Raw genomic sequence first — 14,450 nt, 5'->3', positions numbered from 1 at the left:
CTTTCAGCCCAGCAATGCTTTTCCTCAGCTTTTGGCAGGAACTGGAAGGAGCCTTTGCCCTTCACTGCCAAACACCAGAGACATCAGCATCTAGCCCTCCCTCACATGGCATCTGGGGAAGAAACTTCAATCTCCAGGGATTCCCATAGGTTCCCCGGGGCTCTCACCTCCCATTTTCCAGTGGATTCATTTGATCTCCACCCACAGTGGAGGAAAAGAAAAAAAAGGAACAAAATAGGATGCTGTAGGTTTGTTACATCATTTCAGTGGAAAGATAGATTTGTTTTGAATCCACTGAAGGATTTATTGCTACAGTCCAAAGGGAACAATCCTGTTGGAGTAACTCAGTCCTTGGAATTGTCTCTGTCTGCACTCCCTACAGAGGGAAGTGTGAGCTCACTTAGGTTTCCTCTAAGGTTTGGGAAGGTGTGCAACATGTACACATGGGAGAGGCAGTTCCTCACTTTAACTGGCTTTTCTCAGTTCAGAGCCTTTGAACAGTGGTCTTAATTGCTTGGCAACACCAGTAGTTTATTTTCTGCTTTGTAAATCCTCAGACAAGCATTCCTGAAACCAGGCTGGAGCAAACATACCTCCTGACAACTTGCTGGCCTTATGGTAGCTGTGCATTATGTTCCTGACCCTGACATACATGTCAAACAAACCCCTCAGCTCATCCTAGGCTGCCTACATTAATGATGACTTGTTCCTTATTATATGAATAAAGTTGGTGGCAAGTAGCAGAGAGTGAATGACTGTCCAGACTTTTGAATGGTAAGATTTGGGAAAACTTCACTTAAATGAAAGAGTATTTCACAAAAGAGGCATCCTGTCACAACCTTTTCATTTTGTCCCTGTACAGTGTGTGACAAGTGAGCCCCAATTAAAGCTTCAAAGCACTGTTGAAGGCCAAGAAACAGCAGTATAGAATGTGAGTCTTAGTGAATCTTCTTTTTCTTTATAAAGCCTAGGGTAATTTGATATTTCTTTATAAACTCTGTGATAATTTAATGCTGCAACAAAGGAAGCTCCTTTGACTGCTAAACTGTTTTTCAGGGTGTATTTGCACTTGCTTTCACTTTTTCAATGACTATGAGAGCTTTGCTCGAAGAGAAGTTGATTTTGATGGAAGTGGTATGCTCTAGGTGAGATACAAAAGTAGATCTATCCTGTGAGGAAAAAGGATGGAAAATGTAATGGGAAAGAATAGCAAGCAGTTATGAAAATGATCTTTCCAAGGCAGGTCAGAGTTACATTTAGAGAAGAAAAGTTTGTATTTAAATGCTCTGTGTCATGCCATGCTAAGGAAGCTAAAATGGATCATGCTCTAATGGTGCAACACTCTCTGTGGATTAATTAGAAAGGGAATCCAGGCAATACCATCTTTTCTTAGGACTGTTTAAGGTAAAAAGGGCAGCTCCAGGATCTAATCCCACTTAAAGTGGCCTTGAAGTTAAGGGGAACTATTCTCCCACCTTAAAGTGAGACAGGTACATCTGGGTTGAATATAGTAGGATTCTTACATTAAATATCTTTGAATTAGATACCATGGAGACTCCAAATCCAGTGCTATCTCACAAACACATGCACTATAATACAGCCCAGAGAAAGGATATTTTTCTATTCAACTAATGCCACATGATGAAGGCTGTGGCCTGGGTGAAAAAGGCTCTGAAAAGGTAAAGTCTTGTGTTGGCACCTCAAGTGAAATAAGAACAGCTGGACCCATGTGCTTGCCCTCTGCAGGAATCCCTTCACATAGGAATAATTACATTATGGGCACTGCATAATGAAGTGAAAACAAGGAAATATGCAGGAGCCTGCTACAGTGAAGAGAATATTCTTGCCACCATCTTTCTTTTTGCTGACTACTTAATCTGTGAAGTTAGTTTAAAAATGAATCCTGCCAGTCTGGAGTACCAGGAGGTGTTAATTTCTCACAGAACAATTAACAATCCTTCACCCACTGAAGTCAGGAGAACCTTTAAAGTCCAAAGTAGTCAATAAAAGATTATTCACAAAATGGAGCTTTGAATGTTCCTGTGATATAACTTCTGGGAAAATCATTCCAGTGTAGGTAACAGAAACAGCACTTGGGATCCTCCACTGACTCTGGTGGTTCTCTGATGGCCTTGAATGTGTTGCTAGATGCTGGGGGAGGTTTGGAGGTGGAGGTCTTGTAACCTGTCTCTCCATAGTGTCCTTAAACAATAAAGGCAAAAAAGACAGTCCCAAAGCATTCCAAAGGGCAGCTGGTTGTGCTCTATCAATCCAGCACTGCTTCACCATCAGCATAGCTGCAGTGGCAGCTTCAGGAGTGTAAAATAAACACTTGGGGTTGCTCTACTCTTGAACCAGCCAGCCCTTTGTGGAGCATCCACTGATTACAAACTTCATTCTCTGCAGCCAGGGATCTGTAAAACTTCACCCATAGTACTGCCCTGCCTGGAGAAAAACTGTATGACATTTAACAAAGAGACTGATGGCTGCCAGGCCACTGAGCCTTGTTTAGGCAAAACACTGAAGAAAGTAGGAGGAGAGGCAGAAAACTTCTAAAAGTGTGACATTGTGACATGGCAAAAGAATTTCAAAGCCAATGCTATTATTTTAGTATTAATTCAAGCCCAGTCAAGCCCAAGGGATTATTAACATTTAAAAAACATTTCTAAATACTTTTAAAGCTTTCTGTGTGAACAAGTACTAAATGTGCACCACAGAAAAAATGTTCCTGGCCCACTGCGTTCTGAGATGCTTCTTTCCAAGAATTTTATTCAAACACTTCCTCTTGTTCTGCACATGGTGTTTTTCTTCTAGTCAGCAATGTTGCAGCATATATTGATTGGATTTTATGACTGCCTTCTTCCTAGAAACAGTCCTGAACAATTTGTAGCATTAGTGAGAAAAACAAATCACTTGCAATGAAGAGGCACGCTCCCCTCTTCTTTATTTTCTGCCCTTCTGGACAAGAGCCAGCAGGGAGCTGCTTCCAAAGTCTATTTATGAACATGTGTTTACTTTTGCATACACGCAGTCTTTACTACATGTGAGCCCTGTGTACTGAACCAATGAAGTCAGGAACTGTGAAAATTGAGAAATTCGCTTTCATAACAGTAGTCTGAGTTGATAATGTTTCTCTATTTTATATTAAAAAAACAGAAGCAGAGTGAGGTTAGCTGGGTTGTGCAGCAGAGCACAGACAGCCTGCAATAGTGCCAGGCACAATGGAAGTTTCCAAACTTCCTGACCTACCCCTCAGATGCAGGATTGTTTTTCCTCTTCTGTTCCACTCCAGAAATCTGATCTTGGGACACAAGGTCTCTTCATATTACAAACATACCTATGTTCCACAAAATGACATAAACTTTCTCCCTAAAAAGCTGTGACTAGCAAATCCCTTAAAAAACCCCTACAAAACCTACCCACAATACAGTTTTTTCTGCTGTTAGGAATTTGCATGTGAGGCTTTAATATGTGAATGCTTGAAGGGCTTCAAAGAACAGCAAGCCTACCTTTTTTTTCCCCCTAGATGGACAAAGTGGAAAAAAACCCATGTATATTTTAATTCAATCACACTTGAATGGAGGCTTGTTATGACCCTATCAAGCCTGTCATGAAGCCATACATTAAAACCTGTTTTGCCCATCACTGTTGGTGCCCTTGATGACTCTGGACAGTGACTAATGTGCAAGTACTTACATACCGGTACTGACTTGATGGAACTTCCCTCTGTGGCAAAATTTAATATTCTTTGAATGAATTGCATTCTGATGGGAGGCTTCCCACAAATCAATGGACAGGGGGATGGGAAGCATCACTGGCAGCCTAAAATAGCTATGATACCCATAGGGAAGACCTCTGAGTAAGTCTACAAGCAAACAAAATAAATAAACAGAGAGAATAAAAAGCCCAGCTAGGTTTTACAGGTCAGGCCCAGATGTGGCCATTACCTCCCACCTGCCATGACTTTTATGCCTATGGAAGGAGCTACTGTAGGCAAATGGACAAAGGGTTCAATCATAACATGAAAAGCTCATGCAGCTTTTCAGTGTACAGCACAGTTTTTTGCTGTCATCTTCCTAACCCCATCACCACTCTTGAAATTCATGCCTAAAATTGCACAGAAAACAAATGGCATCAGGGAAATGCCCCTTTGTGAAGGCTCCCCACAAGCTTCTATAAGGTATTTGTACAAGGTGTTTGTATGTGACCCATGGCAAAGTTTGCTAGCAAGCAAAAACACAGTCTGTGCCTGGTACTATTTGAAGAGCAGGCACAGCACAGCAGCAGCAGCTTTGCTCTGTGTACTGCTGGGTGCTGGGAGCCTGGGGATCCAGCGGGTGGCACAAACCCAGTTCCCTCAAGTCTTTAAACAAGCCTGCTGCCAGTTCAGCTCTGCTGCCATACCTGTTTGACCAGAATCCCTCTGAACTAAATCAGGAACTTCTTGATAGTTCCTTCCTTTTTTTCTCTTCAGAGAGTCCTCTGTTTACATGACTGAGCACGTATCTGTGTCTCAGACTGAACATCAGTGGGCTAGGTGAGTTTTGTTTGCTCTGTATCATGAAAACCCAAAATGAACAGATTCTCTGTGGTTACAGATCCTACATTCAGCCAGATCTAGCTCTGAACTCCTTTGCCTTGCAATTAACAATGAGGATCGGGATGACCCAAAGCCCCACCAAGCCTAAGCCATGGTGGAGCGTCAATACTGCAGTTGTGGAGCTCGACCACCCACCAGCTTTCTGCCCCTGGCTGTGAGGAGGAGCAGCCATTTTCACCCTTCTCTGGTGAAGGGCATGTATTGTCCTTCTCTGTGCTCTGGGGAAAGCCGTGGGTAGCAGCTGCCATGTCCAGGGCTGATGGAGAAGCTGCTCAGGGAGGCCTCTGGCTCTGGAAAGGCTGATGCCATGAGGGAGGGTGGGGTGAACATCAGGTGATGTGAATACATCACCTCATGAAACACCTTTTGGTAGCCTAGGGTGGTTCCTAAGAGAAACATTCCCAGGTGCAGTGTTAACGGCAGCCTTTAAAACATCCGACAAAATCAAGTGCCGGGGGGGTGGTGGGGCCACCCCCTCTGCCAATGGCGGTGGCAGCCAAACAGGCCCTGCCCTGCTGAACGGTCTGCGGGAGGTGACAAAACAGCCTTTATCAGCATGCCTTGCAAGATGTTAGATAAACAGCTGATAATTCTCTCTGTGAGCCACTAGGGTGAGGTTAAGAAAAGGGAGGAGCTCAGCAGAAAAAATACAGACCTGGCGTGAGGCTCTTTCAGGGTGTATTTCAAAGACCAGGGTTCCCTCTGTTAACCCAGCCCTGGGATGTTCTCAGTGAGGTTTCTGGCTAAATGAGCAGCTTCATAGTGTCTTACTTGCAGTCCTTAGTTTTATCTTTATTTCAAAGTCACTTCACAGTGTGGTGAGCAAACCAGCATGCCTGAGCTCTCCTGCAGTTTGCAGCAGCTTCAGGACAGAGATGCCATGGATATTCTCACTTTTTTTTTTTTTTTCCTTTAATTTATAGGCTGGATTATTACAAAGCATTCAGTTTACATCTGGATTTCAAAATCATTTAGGAAGTTGATGTAGTACACTGGGAGATGAACTCATTGAGAGCAGCCCTGCAGAGAAGGACTTGGGGGTTCTGGTGGATGAAGAGCTGCACAGGAACTGGCAATGTGCACTTTCAGCCCTGAAAACCAAATGTATCCTGGGCTCTGTCAAAAGGAGCTGTGGTGAGACCGTGCCTTCAGTGCTGCATCCAGATCTGGGGTCCTCAGTGAAGGAAAGACACGGACCTCTTTTTGCAGCAAGTCTAGAGGAGGGACACAAAAATGCTGGAACACCTCTCCTACGAAGACTGGCTGAGAGGGTTGAGATTGTTCAGCCTGGAGAAGAAGAGGTTTTGAGGAAATCTTAGATTTGCCTTCCAGTACTTGAAAGGAACTATAAAAAAAGAGGGAGAACAACTTTTTGCATGAGCAGGCAGTGATCAGATAAGGGGGAACAGTTTTAAACTAGAAGTAGAGAGATTTATATTATATTTTAGGAAAAAAAAATCTGTATTGTGAGGAGTGAGGCACTGGCACAGGTTCCCAGAGAAGCTGTTAATGCTCTGTCCTTGGAAGCATACAAGGCCAGGTTGGATGGGAATTTGAACAATCTGGTGTAGTGTGTGACATCCCTCCCCATGGTGGTGGGCAATTGGAACTAGATGGTCTTTAAGGTCCCTTCCAAGCCAAGCCCTTCTATGATTACAATGCAGGTATCCATGTTTTCAGCAAGGAAAGGACAGGGAGAACACTGCTCACGCTGCAAGAGCTGCCCTGGCACCCATGCTATCTCCAGAGAAATAGAGGCTGTGAGGGCTGGGCAAGCAAGAAGACTCCAAATTGCCATGATCTTCCCACCCTACACCTGTTCCTCTGTCTCCATGTATGCCTTGGGACCCTCGAGCTACCAGAGTGCTTGAGCATAATGGCTCCTTTGACTTTGGACCAGGTTTGAGTGAGGCAGTTAAACAGAACTGGTTCCTTGTTATGCTTCCTCTGCTTCATATGATAAAACTTGACTCTGGCTTCCATATTCTTAAAGTTCTTAAACTGTTCGGTGGTCATCTCCATGGGCAGCAGCTCCCATGTTGTCTCCTACAGACCAGTGGCTTAATTTTGGTAACCTTCTTATAGAAGATAAATATAGACAAGGGTGTTTTTGTTTGGAGTGTTAGAACATCAAGCCATTTAACTAGGACCTCACTACTGAAGTTTCTGACAGAACTCTTGCTAGTTACATTTTTTTTCCCACATTATTTACTGATGTCCCAAGCTTTGTCTGACTAGTTACAACCTCTCCAGGAAAATTAAAGTTGTCAGTGAAATCTGACTTATTTGAGAAGCTAGGAAATGGTTTTCTTACTTTAGGTCACTTAGAAAGGCATTATGATCATGTGGCAATTGGATTGTCATCTTACCTTGAAAGAAGGTGGCCCTCCTTCCTCTTTGTTCCTAAAAATTACTCTGTGGTGGAGATAGCATCTCCTCCCAAAAGGTACCTACTCTGGTTCTCTGTGAAAGAACAGACCAGCTGCTTTGCACTAGACACCCATACTGCAGGGAAAATATAACTCACTTTGGGCATCTCAGAGGCTCCTCAAGGGAAGTAATAGGATGTTTCTATCTGGTACTAGCGGAAATATAGCACTCAATGTGTACTTAACTACATTTAGAGGTGTGATTACTGTAGGAACCTGATTTAAATTACTTGAGTAATTCACAAATTACTAACTTTGTTTACAACACCTGTTGCATCAGTGTGATGAGCTAAGTACCAGTCAGGTGATGTTGTGAGACTGAGTCAGAAGTTTGAGACAGAAGAGCTGCTTAGGTCACCCTGCCCATCCCTTTGCTACTCTGCTGTGCTTCCCTATAACTTGTCTCTGCACTACTTTTTTAAATTCAAAGCATTTCATGTAACAGGGTTTTCATCACCAGTTTCTGTATTTTTTCCCACTGTGAGATTTCCTTGCCCGGAAAGAACTCCTGAAAATGGATTCTCGTTCTGCCTTTATCATAGACTAACAGAATACAAGGCTGCAAGAGACTCAGAGATCATCTGGTCCATCTCTATGCCTAGAGGCAAATGCAACTCTAATTAAAACATTTCTGTCAAATGTGTGTTCAGCCAGCTCTGAAAGATCTCAGCTTCTTCCGGCAAGCCATACCAGAGCTTGGGTGCTCCTACTATTATAAAGTTTTCCTAATGCCTAAATATTTCCTGTTTCTTTTCATACTCACTGCATTTCCATATCTCTCCCAAGGGGGCATGGATTACAGTTACTAGTGCTATTTTTTGCTTGCAATATTTTTATATAAGATGTATATCTTCTCTCTAAGTGAGAGTATGAAATATAGAGTAATCTGTTCTTCTGCAAATATCAGGCCATATCTGTTATCTCTGAGTATTCTGTTTTACTTCACCTTCTATCAGCTAAGAGAAATATCTTCATTTTTAAACATTCCATAATTATTTGGGAAAAGTACAGTTTGGCTTAATGCTAACAGACTGGGCAATATAGGGTCATAAAGACTCTCTTTAGGGGTCAAAGGGCAAATTTTGCTTTGCACCACAAATTAAAGTTTTCTTATAAATATTATTGAATTTCCCCTGACAGTTTAGGAGCATATTATTTATTTTAGACATCAGGAGAGCTGTGCAATAATGTCCACACTCCCAGAAGCAAAAAAAACTCAGGTAGCTTCCCAGGAGATCTGGATCTCTTGGCTACACTGGTGATAGTAAACTAAACAGTGACAGTGCCCATTCTCTGGCTTTGATGCTACCTGGTGTGATCCAGTCACCTCCTGCTATTATTGTTATTAAGCTCCATCAACACTAAAGACCAGTTGGGCTCCTTGAGAGGCCTGTTGGAAATGCTCTATGCTCGTTCCCAAGCTGGGAGCTGCCAGCTGGCTGTGGCAGCACCTGTGCCAAGTGCTGTTTTTCCAGCATCAGGGCACAGGCCAGAGTGTCCCAGTGCCTCCACCTGTGCCTTGACTCTGATTGTCTTGTACAGGAATAGCACTTGTGTCCTATTTCACTAGCTTAAGTGCAAGGTCATCTTTTCCCCACATTAGCTTGTTCTCTAAGGTCAGCAGGGTGCCTTCTGAGGCTAGTACAACTAAAGGAAAGATTTAATGCATTGTGTCTGCTTTGAAATCGTTATTGCTCATATCAGTTTGCCTTTCCAAGACTACTAAATAGGAAAGGCAGTCGATTTACAACAGTCACTCAAAAGAATGGACAAAACATAATTCATTAAATTCTAAATTTTTCCATTAATTGCAGGTCTGAATGAAAGCTCCTTAGGGTTGTTTTTCAAATGTGAGCAGGAACAAGAGATTAGACAACTAAAAACATCAAATACTTAACTGCAACATTAACTGTACTTTCAAAATGTTGGCAGAGATCCTGGAGAGTCGCGTGGTTGTTGCACCAGTACACAAAGAATGTTTTACAGGACTGTCTCTGATCATTGTTTTTCAGAGGAACTGAATGCACAGGCAGCAGCACTCTTGTAAAACTACCAGCTCTGTTGCAACACACTGTTGACTTTTCTGCTAATGAAATGTACTGTTTGCCTGTGGCAGTTCCTATTACGATGTTTCTGAGATTTATTTTTTGGATCATGGAATTTTGATTGTTTTTAAGAAAGAAAGAAAAAGAAAGAAAGAATGTGTATTTGCAGCTATGAAAGCCTGTGTCCTGGGCTGCATCCAAAGCAGTGTGGGCAGCAGGTGAGGGAGGTGATTCTGCCCCTCTGCTCTGTTCTCAGGAGACCTCATGGGGGCTGGTGCACCCAACTCTGGGGCCTTCAGCACAGGAAAGATGTGGAACTGCTGGAGCAAGCGTAGAGGAAGCCACAAAGGTGATCAGAGGGCTGAAGCACCCATACTCTGCAGACAGGCTGAGAGAGCTGGGGTTGTTCAGCTTGGAGAAGAGAAAGCTCTGGGGAGACCTTATGGCACCTTCCAGTACCAGAAGGGACAACAAGAGAGCTGGAGAGGGACTTTTTATGAGGGCTTGTAGGACAAAGGTGAACATTTTTAGTTAAAAAGCAGTTTCAGTTTCAGTTATTCAGTTACATATTAGGAAGAAATTCTTTACTGTGGGGATGGTGAGGCACTGGAACAGGTTGGCCAGAGAAGTTGTGGGTGCTTCAACCCTGGAAGTGTTCAAGGCCAGGCTGGATGGGGCTTTGAGCACTTTAGTCTCATAAAGGTGTCCCTGCCCATGGCAGATGGTCTTTCAGGTTCTTTCCAACCCAAACCACTCTATGATACCTCTTAAACACAAACAGGCACATGCAGCAGGAAAATGCAGTTATATTGAATACAGCATTTGCATACAGCATGCATCTGTATTTCAATTATTAATTTAGCCTGGAAGAGTATTTCTGATCATTTAATTATTGGGGCAACAGTGCCAGTATTTTTATTCTGCTTCTGAGAATAGAAAAGATAGACCACTTGTTAAAATAATGGGCCATGTGGAAAGAGGTCTATTCCTAATTCAGATGCTAAAGTCCTTTGTAATGCCAAGTAATTCAATCAGTGTGTATTTCAATTTCCTAATTTGATAAATGGAATTTATAGTATCTTCTGGTCCATAAGGTTGTTGAGAGACTTGGTAAACTCTGTTTGAACACTGTGGTGCAATCCTTAGTGGAATGTTCCAAGTGCAAGACATTGTCATGAACAGAGAAGGCCTATGTGCCAGACCTCTGTCTTCCTCTGATGGTGCCACCTCAAACTTACTTGTCACATCCCCCACATGAAATTATATCCTAATTACACATGTACCAGAGTGTGTGAGTGTAATTACCAGTGTAATTAACAGTAATGGAACCCTTAAGAACTGGACGTACCAGAACTAGGTGAATTTATTTCTGTAGTGCTTGTTTGCTATTTCTGATTGCTCCCTATTTGTAATGGTTTCATAGTCTTTATTCAAATTGAAGAAAATTCAGAAAAAGTATCATTTTGTACGTTTTCTATTTGCTCAGTAGAATTCCACAGAGTATTCTGGGTGCCATATAACTTGAGAATTATATAGAGCAGAATGTTTTTCCTTTTTTCCTGATAAGCATTTTTGTTTGAAAAATGTTGAGATTTGAATATGAAGGAATATAGGTGTTCTGAGAACACACCACCAGCAAATCTGGCCATAACTTTTCTAGGCAAGAAAAAGAAATCTTTCAAATTATTTGTTCATATCATCATCATCACCACCACTATGTTTATTGATATTGTAGAGTTAGTCCTTACAGTATGAAATTTCACTATAGAATAAGAAGTATTATAAAATGCACTTCAGAATTTTTCTTGAATAACTTTTCCTTTTGTTATTTATTATATGTGTACCTTCATCTCCAGCAACACTGAAAGCTCCTACTTATTGGGTATTAATTAATGTCAATATGTCTTGCAACTGTGGCTTCTTTAAAAATGAAATCACCGTTCACTCCTACTTCTGTGCATTCATAAAGAGGTTGTCACAGCAATTGTCACCTCAGCTGTGGGCTCTGTCTCTGAAAGTCACAGCAGTCACACTGCTGAGGCCCTTGTGCTGCCTGTCTGCAGAGGAATTACTCATGGGATATACTCATGCCTCTGCTATGCAGACCCTGAGCACCAGGCTGCTTCAAAGGGGCTGAAGTGTGCTCCTCTTGTTCTACAGAACTGCTTTTCCTGTCCTACTGGGTACTAGAGGTCTTCCTGTACCATGAAGACATCTAGGGATGATGCCATATGAAAAGACCTTTGGCATCCCCATCCTGCAAAAGAATAAACAGACACTGTTGTGATCTGTGCTTTTTCAGAGCTCACAGAATTTCCGAGTTCTCTCCAGCTCTACTAGCAGAGGACTAAAACCTTCTGCAAAACCCCTGAAAGCTGAGATGGTGGAAAAAAAAATTGAGAAAATTTCTCAGTCGAGATAAAAAGTGAGGATGACACAAAGGCTAACAAAGAAATCTTAGGAGAGATATTAATTGAAGCTGGGTTTCAAGGACCATGATTGAGGCCTGTATATATTAACTTCTGTGCATGGTTAATGAACTACATTATTTTTCATTTTGTTTTGTTTCTTTCAGATTCCGTTGATGAAAGATCCTGGTTGGATTCGAAATGTCTGGACACGCAATCTAAATGTAGGAATTTAATTGTTCATTTGCTTTTTAACTCCTGTGCCTTAGAGCAGGCCCAACTTGAAGCCCAGTGGTCTTTGGTAAAGCAGGATGAGTGTTAATTCTTACCAACTTCCTGGTACCCAGTGCAGAGTGTCCAAGTGTCACTCTTTGGACACTGTGTCACCACTATAATGTGACGTTATTATTCCTGTGAAAGGCTGGGTATCTAGCATAATAATTTGGAAATTTGGCACTTGACCTGGACAATAAGTGCAGAGTGATCAAACCTGTGGCAAATGTGAGATGCAAGACATGTCCCAAGCCAGGGAAAAAATGCCCAGACATCCCTGTAGCTAATCTCCTGGAAGGCAGAGAGCACATCTGTGAGGTGGTGGTCTTGGGACACAGCCATGGATTGACTGAAGAACCACTCAGGAGAAGGAGTGAGAGGGGGAGAACAGCGCTTCCCATACCAGTTATAGAACTGCCACTGCTGAATGATTGGCTGAGGAGGCAAAAGAGGCAGATCCAGGGAACAACCTGATGCTTGTCTAAGTGACTCAGGACTCTATTCCTCAGAGTGACCTACTCTTACGGTGATGGTGGGACAGAGTATTTAGAGGCTGACTTGATGAAATCACAGGTAAGTCCACAGCATTTCTACCCAGCACCAAGCAGAGCTGTGCAATCACATCCGCCTAGCTGAGCTATTGGAGCCACTGTCCAGCTCTGCGTAGGCTTCACTGAGGTATTAGCCTGGGTGGAGTGTGATGTTAGCATAGCTACACTGCTAGCTCATGTAAATCCCACCTGGGGCTTCCAGACAACCTACACAGTGTAGTGTAGGAGATTCTCTGTGCTTTCCAGAGGAATCTTCCTGATCCAGGAGCCTGTGGAGACTTGCTTGTAGCTTGTTGGTGTGGGAGCTGGTTGGCAGAGCCTGGCAGCCTTTCAGTTGGGTCTGGCAGATGTAGGAAGGTATGTCAGCTTCAACAAACTGAGGATCTAACCTTGATATTAGCAATGTCACGTAAACTGGACAGCTAGATAAGCCAAACAGGCAGTCTGAAATTAGGATGGGGTTGGTTGCTGTTGGCAGGAATTGGGTTTGGACATGCAATTCAGTAGCTGTGCTTTGCAGACAGAAAGGTATTTGGGAATTCAAAATGCCAGTAAAATAAACAGAGAAGGAACTCCAGTTAGCAAAGGACAGCATAAAATGTGAAAATTGAACACATGTGAAGCAATACTACAGATGTGATCTTTTCATTCCAAACTTTGGGAACATTCAGATCTGCATTCAGGTGAGATTCTGAAATTTACAAGAACATCTGCTGAGTAACCAAAACATGCCATGCGAACTTGTGATGCAACTTTGAAAGAATGGAGGATAATACATACCTGCAGTAAGATTATACTTTAAGAAGGATCAGGTTATGGGTTATTTGGGCAAAATTTTTAATTTTTAAAAATGTATCAGTACTATGTTTTTTGTCCTAAATTTCTCATAAGCTAGTACATAAATACATTAAGAAGAGGAGGAGGAAGAATTTTGTAATTCTAACCACTAATGATAAAAAAAAAATCTTAGAGATTGTGCAAATAAAAGAGGTGTTTGCACTAAGCTGTGCCAATATCTACAGAGAGAAGTCAGCAGTATGAAACAAAAAGTGAGAAATACATATCAGGCTGAATTTGCCACAGGAAGCAGAATTACACAGAACAAATAACAACTGACCTGGATAAGGTAGATAAGCAATAAGCATGATCCCACGCAAGCAACATGAAAAACATGCAGGGTGAATGAACTGGGCTGTCATCTAGGGCTGCAGGGGAGTGACATCTGATATCACTGGGATGACTGCACAGCAAGGCTTTTTGTTAGTGCCCAATTGCAGTGTGGGGGTTGGAATGGGGAAAACGGTGTCTGAAGAGTTCACATCAGAAGCAGACATGTACCTTGACATGACTCTGACCTACCTGTGGGTATGACTTTGTTTTTTATTCTATTAAATAGGATTATTTTCTTTGTTTTCTGACCAGTCCTTTGTCTCTTCTTGTACTATGGCAGAGCTTGATAAAAGCCACTGCTTTCCTGTTCCTAGCCTTGCTTTTTAAAAAAAAAATCTTCACCTGTTTGGAACAATGAGCAAACCCTTTGCTTGTGTAATACAGAGTTCACTGGCTTGAAGGGGATTATATTGCTCTGTCTGAACTGAGCACCAGGACTGATACTTTCAGACTCTAAACTCACTGGGATGGGAATTCTCTTTGTGCATGATACAACCAACACAATGTGGCTGATGTGTGAGTAATAAAACAAGCTGATGTTGTTTTTGTGGGCAGAAGCTGCTGGCTTTGAGAGACTGTGCATGGTATGTAGATTTGTCTGAAGTAGATATGAAATGAGGGTAGCAGGAATGAGGGAAAGTACCCGATGAATTCTCACATTTGCATACTGGAATATGGAAAGCATACAGGCCACCAGGACAAAGGTCTTCTGTTCCAGGATGTGCTGTAATGAAATGAAATGGAATGAAATGGATTTCCCTAATTTCACCAAAGTATATTATTTCCATAGATTTACACAAAGTCCTTGTTTTAACACACACTTCTACTGTATTTATGGAACAAGGCTAAATTATTTTCACAGTGTGTTAATTCTTGAATGCACCTATTTTCTCAAAACAACTCTGAAACATAATTTTTTAAACAATTCTTGCATGTACGCACAAGAGCTGGTAAGCTTTATTCAAACAGTGAAG

The sequence above is a fragment of the Agelaius tricolor genome, unplaced genomic scaffold, assembly GCF_023055355.1.
Source record: "Agelaius tricolor isolate 1412-34295 unplaced genomic scaffold, bAgeTri1.0.p SCAF_1, whole genome shotgun sequence".
In the NCBI taxonomy this organism is placed as follows: Eukaryota; Metazoa; Chordata; class Aves; order Passeriformes; family Icteridae; genus Agelaius; species Agelaius tricolor.
The sequence above is the reverse complement of the archived record's forward strand: the minus strand, read 5'-3'. Positions refer to the sequence as shown.